Below are 14,803 nucleotides of genomic sequence, written 5' to 3'. Positions count from 1 at the left end.
CCAGACCCAGTGGAAAATCTCTGATCAGGCCCAGGATATATGGTGCCATAAATCATTCTTGGCCACAGAGAACAGACCATAAGACTCAGCTCAAGACCTGAGTCAGGGGCTGGGAGAACTGAGTGGCTATTAAGGCAGGCAGGCAGGAGATCCAGGCATGGAGTTCAAAGGCTATGCCAAGGTCAGGATACCTCAAGCAACAGTTTGCACTGAGCAGTCCACTCATACAGGTGGAGCCCAGCAAAGAACTAAAGCAGCAGTAAAAGCTGGAGCTCAGTCAGGCCAGCAGGTGCCAATCAGAGTATCTTTTCATGGCTGCAGGACAGGTTTGAGTCAAGACCCCAATCCCAGAAAGCAAGTCTCAAAGAGGAAGACAAGGCACCAGGGTCTGCAGTCACAGGCCTCAGCATATGACCAAGAAAACCTGGACAAAATCAGAGAGTAGGAATTATATCTGGCAGGGTTCAGTTGAAGGAAGCAAAACCGTTCTAGCTAGTTTCAGGAAAAAGGGATTCAACACAGGCAAGTTTTGCCGGCAATCTAACTGGAAGCCAGGAGGAGCAGGCTTGAGGCTGAGCCGCCAGGAACGACCCCAGGTAAAACACTGCCAAATCAGTCTGCCAGGGGAGCAGGTTCCTCTGCCAAAGATGAAGAAGATGAGGAATCAAGATGCTTCCACCACCTCCACTACAGCCTCTTGACCCCACAAAGCCAAGAAGTAAGCACGGGGATGCTGCTGTAGTCAGTACAATCAGTACAAAACTACTGCAACTGTCACTGCAAGTCACCTCTTGACCTTCACACCAAGAGGCCCAGTGATAGGATCACTGCTACAGAAAAGGCAGACACCTCCTCTACCTTGCTTTCCAATAGACAATAGCCAAGCGGTGTTCCAAATATCACACAGTATGTCTAACTGGTGGCAATGGATTCTCATTTAGAACCCCAGCAAGCTTCCCAGCCTCTGCCATACAGAAAGGCGGGCCAAGATATGGAAATAAGTAAAATCTCTAGGCCAAGACACAGTTCCATGGACTGGAGAAAGAAATTGCTATTCCTCAGAGTTATCAAGCATCTGGTGGTCATTCCTAGAGTACCCCATTAACGTTTCATAATAGGGCAACTCAAGAAGCAATATGGAGTCCAGCAGTAGTCTTAATTAGAAAGATAGCCACTGTTTCCTGAGTGTCTACGGGTCAGAAACTTTAGGTACACTTTATATACTGCAAATTAATCCTACAAGGTGAATATTATCTCCATTTCACAGAGAAGGAAAATGAGTTTTGAGCAACTTTCACAAACATACAGCTAGTAAGTAATAAAGTAAAAACTGGAGACTGGACTCTAAACCCAAAGCACCTCCTACTGTACCACACTGTCTCTCAGTGTTAACTGAGCCATGGGTTCCCAAGTCTTGAAGGAGAATTTAATTCTAAGTCCTACCAAGTGTTGGTATCACAGCTGCTAATAAATCCTGTCCTGGATCAAGACTGAGTCTGGAAATATATGTGTTAGCATACGGTATTTGTTTTTCTCTTTCTGACTTACTTCACTCTGTAGGACAGACTCTAGGTCCATCCACCTCACTACAAATAACTCAATTTCGTTTCTTTTTATGGCTGAGTAATATTCCGTTGTATATATGTGCCACATCTTCTTTATCCATTCATCTGTTGATGGGCACTTAGGTTGCTTCCATGTCCTGGCTATCGTAAACAGAGCTGCAATGAACATTGTGGTACATGACTCTTTTTGAATTATGGTTTTCTCAGGGTATATGCCCAGTAGTGGGATTGCTGGGTCATATGGTAGTTCTATTTTTAGTTTTTTAAGGAACCTCCATACTGTTCTCCATAGTGGCTGTATCGATTTACATTCCCACCAACAGTGCAAGAGGGTTCCCTTTTCTCCACACCCTCTCCAGCATTTATTGTTTGTAGATTTTTTGATGATGGCCATTCTGACCGGTGTGAGATGATATCTCATTGTAGTTTTGATTTGCACTTCTCTAATGATTAATGATGTTGAGCATTCTTTCATGTGTTTGTTGGGAATCTGTATATCTTCTTTGGAGAAATGTCTGTTTAGGTCTTCTGCCCATTTTTGGGTTGGGTTGTTTGTTTTCTTGATATTGAGCTGCATAAGCTGCTTGTAAATTTTGGAGATTAATCCTTTGTCAGTTGCTTCATTTGCAAACATTTTCTCCCATTCTGAGGGTTGTCTTTTGGTCTTGTTTATGGTTTCCTTTGCTGTGCAAAAGCTTTTAAGTTTCATTAGGTCCCATTTGTTCATTTTTGTTTTTATTTCCATTTCTCTAGGAGGTGGGTCAAAAAGGATCTTGTTGTGATTTATGTCATAGAGTATTCTGCCTATGTTTTCTTCTAAGAATTTGATAGTGTCTGGCCTTACATTCAGGTTTTAATCCATTTTGAGTTTATTTTTGTGTATGGTGTTAGGGAGTGTTCTAATTTCATTCTTTTACATGTAACTGTCCAGTTTTCCCAGCACCACTTATTGAAGAGGCTGTCTTTTCTCCACTCTATATTCATGCCTCCTTTATCAAAGATAAAGTGACCATATGTGCATGGGTTTATCTCTGGGCTTTCTATCCTGTTCCATTGATCTATATTTCTGTTTTTGTGCCAGTACCATACTGTCTTGATTACTGTAGCTTTGTAGTATAAAGACCACCTTTTAAAATTTGAGGAACTTAATTTAGGAAAGAGGAGGAAATACTATTTCACAAAGTAAAGATTAGACTGTGGAACTCATTACACCAAGAAAGTGGTAGAAATGGGAAATATAAATTAAGCCCCAAAGGATTTGGAAAATTTCATGAATGACCAAGCCAGAAATACCTACTAAGAAAACATAGGTTATAACTAAGTTTAAAGATTGCCATCAAGCCTTCCTCCTGTGGGTAGGGATTCTGAACAGGGTGGAGTTTGGGGTCTGCATAAGGGATTTCCAAGCAGGCTGATGGCCTGAAAACTAGCTACATTCAGAGAGATTAAGTAAATAAATGTATTAAAGATAATGGGCATATATTTCTTACTACTGGAGAAGGTAGATACAAATTTGGAAAGGGGAAAGCTAGAATGAACCTTGTGGTGTTTGATTGGAACTGAAAATAGCAGTATAAATTATTTTTATAGAGAGAGATACAGAAATAAATACAAATGTAAATGCATACATATATGTTTATACACACATATATTTCCTAGTTCTGTCTTCTGAGAGGGCCTGGGTGCAGTTACATCTCAGTAACAATAAGCACACCTACTGTTCAGGTATGTATTTCTAAATATCACTCTCCACTAAAAACAATCAGGGCTCCTTGGTCAAATGGTTGAGCCTAAGAGTAGGTCAGTGAAAGAACAAAATGAACCTGGAATATCTGTCTTGTGGGGCAAGTAAGGAAGTGCTCAAAGAATGATCGGGGCATGTCAAAAGATGCGGAAGACAGTTTGAAAGGCCTCCCTCTTGTCAAGTCTGGGACAATTTGAGAATCAAAATAAATAATGATAGTAATAGATTATGATCCATTGAATAAACTGGAATCCAGAAGTCCACACTCATAAACAAATTTTAAAAATTAATAGGGAGAAAAGAAAGATCTTCCTTACAGTAGAATGTCAACTAATAAAAATAGAAAGAATGATGGAACTACAAAATCACCATTTGGCAACCACAATAGTAATAATTGAGGCAAGAAATATTCTAAAACTAATGGGTGAAAGTGGGATGAATGGGTTTTACAGTCTTAAAGTACCTGTCCACAAAATGTTTATTAATTGCAAAGGGGTAGGGGGAAGGGAATTTACAGTGGAGAAACCTGGCAGACACCATCTTCACCAAATGATCAAAGTTATGCCACCAGTAATAGGGCAAGTCAACACCATATGCAACGCTTTGGTACAATATAAAGAACACAGACTCACTTCTGTGATATTCCAACCAAAAATACATAATGCTGGGGGACTTCCCTGTGGTCCACTGGTTAAGAATCTGCCTTCCAATGCAGGGGAGGCGGATTCAACCCCTGGTCGGGGAACTAGGATCCCACAACTGGGCCCGCGCACCACTGGGCAACTGGGCCCGCGCACCACTGTGCCGCTGGGCAACTGGGCCTGCGCACCGCAACTACTGAGCCTGCATGCTCTGGAGCCCGTGCGCCACAACTAGAGAGAAGCCCATGTGCCACAGCAAAAGATCCCACATGCCGCAACAGAGATCTCGCGTGCCGCAACTAAGACCCGACGCAGCCAAATAAATAAATCAATCAATAAATATTTTTTAAAAATACATAACCTGGGTCTAGTCATAAGAAAACACTGGACAGACCAAAGTGAGTCTGAGTGATATTTTACAAAATGACTAGCTTATAATCTTGAAAAATATAAAGATCATGAAAGTCATGGAAAGACTGAGGAGTTTTCAGATTGAAGGAGACTAGAGAGACCTGATAACTAAAAGCAATCACAATTCAGACCTAGATCCTTGTGCTGTAGAGAACGTTACTGGGACAACTAGCAAAACTTGAATGGGGTCTCTAGATGAAGGATGAAGGACATATGGGAATTCTTTGTACTACTTTTGCAACTTTTCTGTAAGTTTAAAATAGTCTCAAAATACTATTTTACTTTGTGAAATAGTATTTCCTCCTATTTCCTAAATTAAGTTTCTCAAATTTTAAAAGGTGGTCTTGAATTTTTACAAACTGAGGGTGGGGGAGAAGAAGAGGAGACTGACATTAGGAAGAAACACAAATGCTCCAAGTACATTACCTGGGATCACCTCTTTGCATCGGAATACTGTGTAAGATGAAATATGATTCTAAGTCAGTATGGCTGTTGTCCCCGATTTAAAATGGACTATCATTGAAACACAGGGCTCTAAAATTGCAAGTATCACTCTACCTAGAATCGTCTTCAAAAGCTATGGAATTCAGTCAATTCTCTATCATATTATCAAGAGTTATTGTATACAACATAGCCATAATTTAGGCCTCAGGACATGAAATTTATGGGATAATAATGAAAGTAATTTTAAAAAGGGAGAAGGGGAGGATTAACCAAGATGGCGGAGTAGAAGGACGTGCTCTCACTCCCTCTTGCGAGAGCACCAGAATCACAACTGGCTGCTGGACAATCATCGACAGGAAGACACTGGACTTCACCAAGGAGGATACCCCACGTCCAAGGACAGAGGAGAAGCCACAGTGAGACGGTAGGAGGGGTGCAATCAGAGTAAAATCAAACCCCATAACTGCTGGGTGGGTGACTCACAGACTGGTGAACACTTATACCACAGAAGTCCACGCACTGGAGTGAACGTTCTGAGCCCCACGTCAGGCTTCCCAACCTGGGGGTCTGGCAACGGGAGGAGGAATTCATAGAGAATCAGACTTTGAAGCCTAGTGGGAATTGATTGCAGGACTTCGACAGGACTGGGGGAAACAGAGACCCCACTCTTGGAGGGCGCACACAAAATAGTGTGTGCATCGGGACCCAGGGGAAGGAGCAGTGACCCTGGAGGAGACTGAACCAGACATAACTGCTGGTGTCGGGGGGTCTCCTGCAGAGGCGGGGGCTGGCTCTGTTTCACCGTGGGGACAAGGACACTGGCAGCGGAGGTTCTGGGAAGTACTCCTTGGTGTGAGCCCTCCCAGAGTCTGCCATTAGCCCCACCAAAGAGCCCGGGTAGGCTCCAGTGTTGGGTTGCCTCAGGCAAAACAACCAACAGGGAGGGAACCCAGCCCCACCCAGCAACAGTCAAGTGGATTAAAGTTTTACAGAGCTCTGACGCCACAGCAACAGTCAGCTCTACCCACCTCCAGAGCCTCCCATCAAGCCTTTTAGATAGCCTCAACCACCAGAGGGCAGACAGCAGAAGCAAGAAAAACTACAGTCCTGCAGCCTGTGGAACAGAAACCACATTTACAGAAAGATAGACAAGATGAAAAGGCAGAGGGCTATATACCAGATGAAGGAACAAGAAAAAACCCCAGAAAAACAACTAAATGAAGTGGAGATAGGCAACCTTCCAGAAAAAGAATTCAGAATAATGATAGTGAAGATGATCCAGGACCTTGGAATAAGAATGGAGGCAAAGATTGAGAAGATGCAAGAAATGATTAACAAAGACCTAGAAGAATTAAAGAACAAACAAACAGAGATGACCAATACAATAACTGAAATGAAAACTACACTAGAAGGAATCAATAGCAGAATAACTGAGGCAGAAGAACGGATAAGTGACCTGGAAGACAGAATGGTGGAATTCACTGCTGCGGAACAGAATAAAGAAAAAAGAATGAAAAGAAATGAAGACAGCCTAAGAGACCTCTGGGACAACATTAAACGCAACAACATTTGCATTATAGGGGTCCCAGAAGGAGAAGAGAGAGAGAAAGGACCAGAGAAAATATTTGAAGAGATTATAGTCGAAAACTTCCCTAACATGGGAAAGAAAATAGCCACCCAAGTCCAGGAAGCGCAGAGAGTCCCATACAGGATAAACCCAAGGAGAAGCATGCCGAGACACATAGTAATCAAAGTGGCAAAAATTAAAGACAAAGAAAAATTATTGAAAGCAGCAAGGGAAAAACGACAAATAACATACAAGGGAACTCCCATAAGGTTAACAGCTGATTTCTCAGCAGAAACTCTACAAGCCAGAAGGGAGTGGCATGATATACTTCAAGTGATGAAAGGGAAGAACCTACAACCAAGATTACTCTACCCGGCAAGGATCTCATTTAGATTTGATGGAGAAATCAAAAGCTTTACAGACAAGCAAAAGCTAAGAGAATTCAGCACCACCAAACCAGCTCTACAACAAATGTTAAAGGAACTTCTCTAAGTGGGAAACACAAGAGAAGAAAAGGACCTACAAAAACAAACCCAAAACAATTAAGAAAATGGTCATAGGAACATACATATCGATAATTACCTTAAACGTGAATGGATTAAATGCTCCAGCCAAAAGACACAGGCTTGCTGAATGGATACAAAAACAAGACCCATATATATGCTGTCTACAAGAGACCCACTTTAGACCTAGGGACACATACAGACTGAAAGTGAGGGGATGGAAAAAGATATTCCATGCAAATGTAAATCAAAAGAAAGCTGGAGTAGCTATACTCATATCAGATAAAATAGACTTTAAAATAAAGAATGTTACAAGAGACAAGGAAGGACACTACATAATGATCAAGGGATCAATCCAAGAAGACGATATAACAATTATAAATATATATGCACCCAACATAGGAGCACCTCAATATATAAGGCAACTGCTAACAGCTATAAAAGAGGAAACTGACAGTAACACAATAATAGTGGGGGACTTTAACACCTCACTTACACCAATGGACAGATCATCCAAAATGAAAATAAATAAGGAAACAGAAGCTTTAAATGACACAATAGACCAGATAGATTTAATTGATATTTATAGGACATTCCATCCAAAAACAGCAGATTACACGTTCTTCTCAAGTGCGCACGGAACATTCTCCAGGATAGATCACATCTTGGGTCACAAATCAAGCCTCAGTAAATTTAAGAAAATTGAAATCATATCAAGCATCTTTTCTGACCACAACACTATGAGATTAGAAATGAATTACAGGGGGAAAAGCGTAAAAAACACAAACACATGGAGGCTAAACAATACGTTACTAAATAACCAAGAGATTACTGAAGAAATCAAAGAGGAAATCAAAAAATACCTAGAGACAAATGACAATGAAAACACGACAATCCAAAACCTATGGGATGCTGCAAAAGCAGTTCTAAGAGGGAAGTTTATAGCTATACAAGCCTACCTCAAGAAACAAGAAAAATCTCAAGTAAACAATCTAACCTTACACCTAAAGAAACTAGAGAAAGAAGAACAAACAAAACCCAAAGTTAGCAGAAGGAAAGAAATCATAAAGATCAGAGTGGAAATAAATGAAATAGAAACAAAGAAAACAAGAGCAAAGATCAATAAAACTAAAAGCTGGTTCTTTGAGAAGATAAACAAAATTGATAAGCCATTAGCCAGACTCATCAAGAAAAAGAGGGAGAGGACTCAAATCAATAAAATCAGAAATGAAAAAGGAGAAGTTACAACAGACACCGCAGAAATACAAAGCATTCTAAGAGACTACTACAAGCAACTTTATGCCAATAAAATGGACAACCTGGAAGAAATGGACAAATTCTTAGAAAGGTATAACCTTCCAAGACTGAACCAGGAAGAAGCAGAAAATATGAACAGACCAATCACAAGTAATGAAATTGAAACTGTGATTAAAAATCTTCCAACAAACAAAAGTCCAGGACCAGATGGCTTCACAGGTGAATTCTATCAAACATTTAGAGAAGAGCTAACACCTATCCTTCTCAAACTCTTCCAAAAAATTGCAGAGGAAGGAACACTCCCAAACTCATTCTATGAGGCCACCATCACCCTGATACCAAAACCAGACAAAGACACTACAAAAAAAGAAAATTACAGACCAATATCACTGATGAATATAGATGCAAAAATCCTCAACAAAATACTAGCAAACAGAATCCAACAACACATTAAAAGGATCATACACCACGATCAAGTGGGATTTATCCCAGGGATGCAAGGATTCTTCAATATACACAAATCAATCAATGTGATACACCATATTAACAAATTGAAGAATAAAAACCATATGATCATCTCAATAGATGCAGAAAAAGCTTTTGACAAAATTCAACACCCATTTATGATAAAAACTCTCCAGAAAGTGGGCATAGAGGGAACCTACCTCAACATAATAAAGGCCATATATGACAAACCCACAGCAAACATCATTCTCAACGGTGAAAAACTGAAAGCATTTCCTCTAAGATCAGGAATGAGACAAGGATGTCCACTCTCACCACTATTATTCAACATAGTTCTGGAAGTCCTAGCCACGGCAATCAGAGAAGAAAAAGAAATAAAAGGAATACAAATTGGAAAAGAAGAAGTAAAACTGTCACTGTTTGCAGATGACATGATACTATACATAGAGAATCCTAAAACTGCCACCAGAAAACTGCTAGAGCTAATTAATGAATATGGTAAAGTTGCAGGATACAAAATTAATGCACAGAAATCTCTTGCATTCCTATACACTAATGATGAAAAATCTGAAAGAGAAATTATGGAAACACTCCCATTTACCATTGCAACAAAAAGAATAAAATACCTAGGAATAAACCTACCTAGGGAGACAAAAGACCTGTATGCAGAAAACTATAAGACACTGATGAAAGAAATTAAAGATGATACCAGCAGATGGAGAGATATACCATGTTCTTGGATTGGAAGAATCAACATTGTGAAAATGACTATACTACCCAAAGCAATCTACAGATTCAATGCAATCCCTATCAAATTACCAATGGCATTTTTTACGGAGCTAGAAAAAATCATCTTAAAATTTGTATGGAGACACAAAAGACGCCGAATAGCCAAAGCAGTCTTGAGGGAAAAAAACGGAGCTGGAGGAATCAGACTCCCTGACTTCAGACTATACTACAAAGCTACAGTAATCAAGACAATATGGTACTGGCACAAAAACAGAAACATAGATCAATGGAACAAGATAGAAAGCCCAGAGATAAACCCACGCACCTATGGTCAACTAATCTATGACAAAGGAGGCAAAGATATACGATGGAGAAAAGACAGTCTCTTCAATAAGTGGTGCTGGGAAAACTGGACAGCTACATGTAAAAGAATGAAAGTAGAATACTCCCTAACACCATACACAAAAATAAACTCAAAATGGATTACAGACCTAAATGTAAGACTGGACACTATAAAACTCTTAGAGGAAAACATAGGAAGAACACTCTTTGACATAAATCACAGCAAGATCTTTTTTGATCCACCTCCTAGAGTAATGGAAATAAAAACAAAAATAAACAAATGGGACCTAATGAAACTTCAAAGCTTTTGCACAGCAAAGGAAACCATAAACAAGACGAAAAGACAACCCTCAGAATGGGAGAAAATATTTGCAAACAAATCAACGGACAAAGGATTAATCTCCAAAATATATAAACAGCTCATTCAGCTCAATATTAAAGAAACAAACAACCCAATCCAAAAATGGGCAGAAGACCTAAATAGACATTTCTCCAAAGAAGACATACAGACGGCCACGAAGCACATGAAAAGATGCTCAACATCACTAATTATTAGAGAAATGCAAATCAAAACTACAATGAGGTATCACCTCACACCAGTTAGAATGGGCATCATCAGAAAATCTACAAACAACAAATGCTGGAGAGGGTGTGGAGAAAAGGGAACCCTCTTGCACTGTTGGTGGGAATGTAAATTGATACAGCCACTATGGAGAACAATATGGAGGTTCCTTAAAAAACTAAAAATAGAATTACCATATGACCCAGCAATCCCACTACTGGGCATATACCCAGAGAAAATCGTAATTCAAAAAGACACATGCACCCGAATGTTCATTGCAGCACTATTTACAATAGGCAGGTCATGGAAGCAACCTAAATGCCCATCAACAGACGAATGGATAAAGAAGATGTGGTACATATATACAATGGAATATTACTCAGCCATAAAAAGGAACGAAATTGAGTCATTTGTTGAGACGTGGATGGATCTAGAGACTGTCATACAGAGTGAAGTAAGTCAGAAAGAGAAAAACAAATATCGTATATTAACGCATGTATGTGGAACCTAGAAAAATGGTACAGATGAGCCGGTTTGCAGGGCAGAAGTTGAGACACAGCTGTAGAGAACAGACATATGGACACCAAGGGGGGAAAACAGCGGTGGGGTGGGGATAGTGGTGTGCTGAATTGGGCGATTGGGATTGACATGTATACACTGATGTGTATAAAATTGATGACTAATAAGAACCTGCAGTATAAACAAACAAACAAAACAACTAATACTAAACTTTCATTGGGTTATTTGTATGGATATATGTTAATATAAATGTTTCAGACATTACATGAAATTTCTAAAAATCTTATATGTTCTGGTATAATGTTATAAGTCATAATCCTAGTTATTACTTTAAAATGTATATCTCAGAAATAACTAATTTTCTTGTCAACTGCATTATTATGAACTTTCATCAAATCTTTAACCGTGGTCATTTTTAAGTCTTTTGTCATTTACAGACAGTTCTGGGTGTACTCTGATGCTTTTGTAAATATGTTCCTATAAAAGGGTTTCATCTTCAGGAAATTCATGGAAAAGACTCTGACAAGTACAGGTTTCTGGTACCTGACTGTACTGCTGAACTGAATGAATAAGCATTTTCAGAACTCTAATGAAAAACTGATGAGCTCATAAAAGTGCTAACAAAAGATCAAGATGAGAAAAAAAAAAATTAATTACATGGGACTGAGTGAACTGATGAGGATGAGTATAATTTTTGTGACTTTCTGGTTGAATTTAAAAAAAGAAAAAATCCCACAAGAACTCAGAGGCAAAGAACATACAAATCAATTTTCACTGCAAAGTAAAGGAGCCGTTACAGTGGAGGATTACTGGACTGAATGTCAATATTATGACCTAGTATGAGTGTGTTTCATGTTTGGTAATTGCAATCATTGTTGCTTTTGTTGTGGTCATCCATGTACAATGCTTGGTGTCAGTCTATTTATCTCTTGTAAAAATAAAATACAGTGTGTGTGAAAAAAAAAAAAAAGGGAGAAGGGAAGGAAGTGAGCTTTACGTAGTTAGAAGTTTGTGAAAGGGTAGGTATACAGGAGCCAGTTTACGTGCCTCTCCAGATTTGCTCATCCCCACACCCTCCTCCCAGGCCAACAATCATGGCCTCATCTCCTAACACAGCACCAAAGGCAGTCCTCAGCCCTTGAGTCCTCACGCCGGGAGTGAGGTCAAGACTTTAACAAAGCCACCACTGTGTTCTCTGCAGAGGCCTCACAGGGGCTCCAGTGCCCCGATCTAACCAAGGGTCCAAGGCCATGTTGTGAAGCATGGGATCTGCCTAACCTAGCAGCTACCCAAAGAAGACACGTAACAATCCCTAAGTGCAGTAATATTAACACTTCATGGGTAAACCTTGAATAATGGAAAATGACTCCAGAGGATTCAAAAGTGTGTTGATTGCAAACAGCCTGTCTGGAAGACACAGCCCTCGCCTGGTCATGAGGTGCTCTCTCTTATGAAGCCGTGACCAGCTAGGTAACGCACCATCCAGCATTTGCTTTCCCTTTCTCTGTCTCAATTCCCTTTTTGCCTCAATCTTGCTGCCCTAGGATTGCACCTCCTGATAAATCCTTAGGATATGAACTTCGGCTCAGGCTCCATTTTCTAGGAAACCTGTGTTAAGATAGTATCTCTTTTTTAAGTTAAACAGGTTTCTTCACAGGACTTTTATAAGCCTTTGACATGCTGATGTGCATTGTGAGTCTGCAAGAATGGCATACTGTGTGTTGCAACCAAATTATATTGTAACATAGAACCCGTTTTGGGGAGAACATCTTGCAGTAATAGTGCTCCTTGGAGTAAAAATTTGAGGAAAGCCAGGGTTGTAGGCTTCCACTATAGAATAACTTATTATTACATGAATTCAAATGGGCTACAAATTTAATCTTGTTTTCCAAAACGTAATAATTAATACAAAAGATGTTTAATAATACCATTATTCTTGAACCTAGGTTGTAAAATCAATGATATAAAATAAGGCCTCTCTAGAGGGTCAGAGGATGTGAAAATTTTAATTACATAATTATAATTTATAAATTATAAACTAAAATGTTTATTAAAATTATAAACGTTATTTTTACATTATAAAATTATAACATATAAACTCCTACCATGTGCCAGACAAAAGTCTAAGCCTTCACATACCACTCTGAAGTGGGCATTATTATTATCCCCATTACACAAATGAGGGAACTGAAGCATAGAGAAGTTTGTAACTTGCTCCAAATGCCACAGCCAGGGAGCAGTGAGTCCAGAATTTGAACCCAGAGCCTGCATTCTAACCACTGCATCATCTCTACGTTATGATTAGTTCATACACTGCACTGACCCCTAACAAGGACACAAGACATAAGTTTTTTGTTCCCACCCAGCTCAATATGGTACAAATAAATCAGGTTTTTGAAATAATCCCAAAGCTTTGGAAGGAGAGTCTTCTTTTGATGTTCCAAATTGTTACTACCCGTATCTTTGACTAGCTGTGCCTTTTTAGCAAACTGGCACCAGAGGGGCAGCCCTGTTTGGTAGGACTCTGGTAGCTGGGCCTCTCTAGGTCATCCCCTGCCATGTGGCTTGCTGTAGGCTGAGTCTGTCTCCTACTCAGCTGGGATCTGCTGGTAAACCCCCTAAAGTACATGTTCATGTGTTTACCAGATGAGCAGGTAAGGGGATGGAGGGAGAAAAAGGGACAGTGAGGAAAAGGACCAGAAATGGAGGGGGTACATTAAATCCAGCAGAAAGTGGAACAAAAATCCTAGGCAGATAAGACTAAAAAGATCAGGATGAGATCAGGAAAATCTCCAAAGGGTACGGTGTGTGATTTAAGGTAATCAGAGAACAAGCAGGTTTTCTTAGCAGGTAGGACAGAAGAGAAGGAAGTGAGAGTCACTCCCTCGGGAAATTTGATGCCTCATGCCCTGCCCTTTAATAGCAAAAAATGTTTTGCCCCCTGTAAGAATCCTAAGTACACAGCAAGAGAATAACCAGGGCACAGTGCAAAGAGTCTCAGCCCACCTATTTCTTTCTTTCATTTTTTAGCACTAGCGTGATTTTTTCGTTAACGTAAAAATGTTGTGCTGAAGAGGGGTAGGAACTGGAGAAATGACCAAATAGAAAAATCTCCAAAGGACTTGTGGAGAAGGGATCCAATCCCATCAGGCTCATCACTGTATTGTAATGATAAATCTTCCAGATTTATCATTGATTTACATATATATGTAAATCTAACTTATATATATATATATATATATATATATATATACTATTTCAGAATATGAAAATACTACCCTAGCTATAATATAAAGGATAGGTGAAAGTAATTTATAATAAAGTAACTTTTGTGTTACTTTATGTTTCAATATGTAAATGCTTGTGCAGGACAACATGGCGGAAAACGTAACAGAATAGTCTGATGTACGCATTTGCTCTTTATGAGTGTTCGCTTTTGAGAAAAGATCAGAAGTCATTAGGTATGGGAAAAACAGGAAAATGAAAAAAGGTACTGGTGCATACTAAAATTTATTATAATACACACTTACCTCTAACAACTTCATATCTGGAGGCAATAATAAGGAAAACAGGGGACCTTACCTTGAAGATCAAGACATTAGAAAGGTGAGTGGGAAATATGGGGGAGGGGGGCAAAGGTGTGCTGCAGGGACATCTTTCATTCTTGGGCTCTGCTCACTACAGGCTGATGGTGCTTCGCAGGAATGCCTCCACAGATTTCAAAAATGCCCCCAATGAGAACAACTGATCCAAAAGTCTTCACCCAGAAAAAGGCTATTCTCTCGAATTTCAGTGTACATCCACTTTGACCACCATGGAAGTTGGGTTCACTGGAAAGATTCTTTCTTTTTTGGAGGGGGCAGGCGGTAAGGTGCTATTTCAACTAAGTCTATACAACAAATAAAAACTGAAAAGCTGGGGCTTATACATTAGGTACTGCATGATCATTCATATAACCAAAACACTCAGGTAAATGGTATCATTCTTTTACTAAATCATAAAAGTTAGAGCTTCTGCCCCGCAGAATTCAAGTCTTGCACATTCTGCTTCAAAT

Source organism: Eubalaena glacialis, chromosome 17, assembly GCF_028564815.1.
Source record: "Eubalaena glacialis isolate mEubGla1 chromosome 17, mEubGla1.1.hap2.+ XY, whole genome shotgun sequence".
Classification (NCBI taxonomy): domain Eukaryota; kingdom Metazoa; phylum Chordata; class Mammalia; order Artiodactyla; family Balaenidae; genus Eubalaena; species Eubalaena glacialis.
This window is presented reverse-complemented; position numbering follows the sequence as displayed.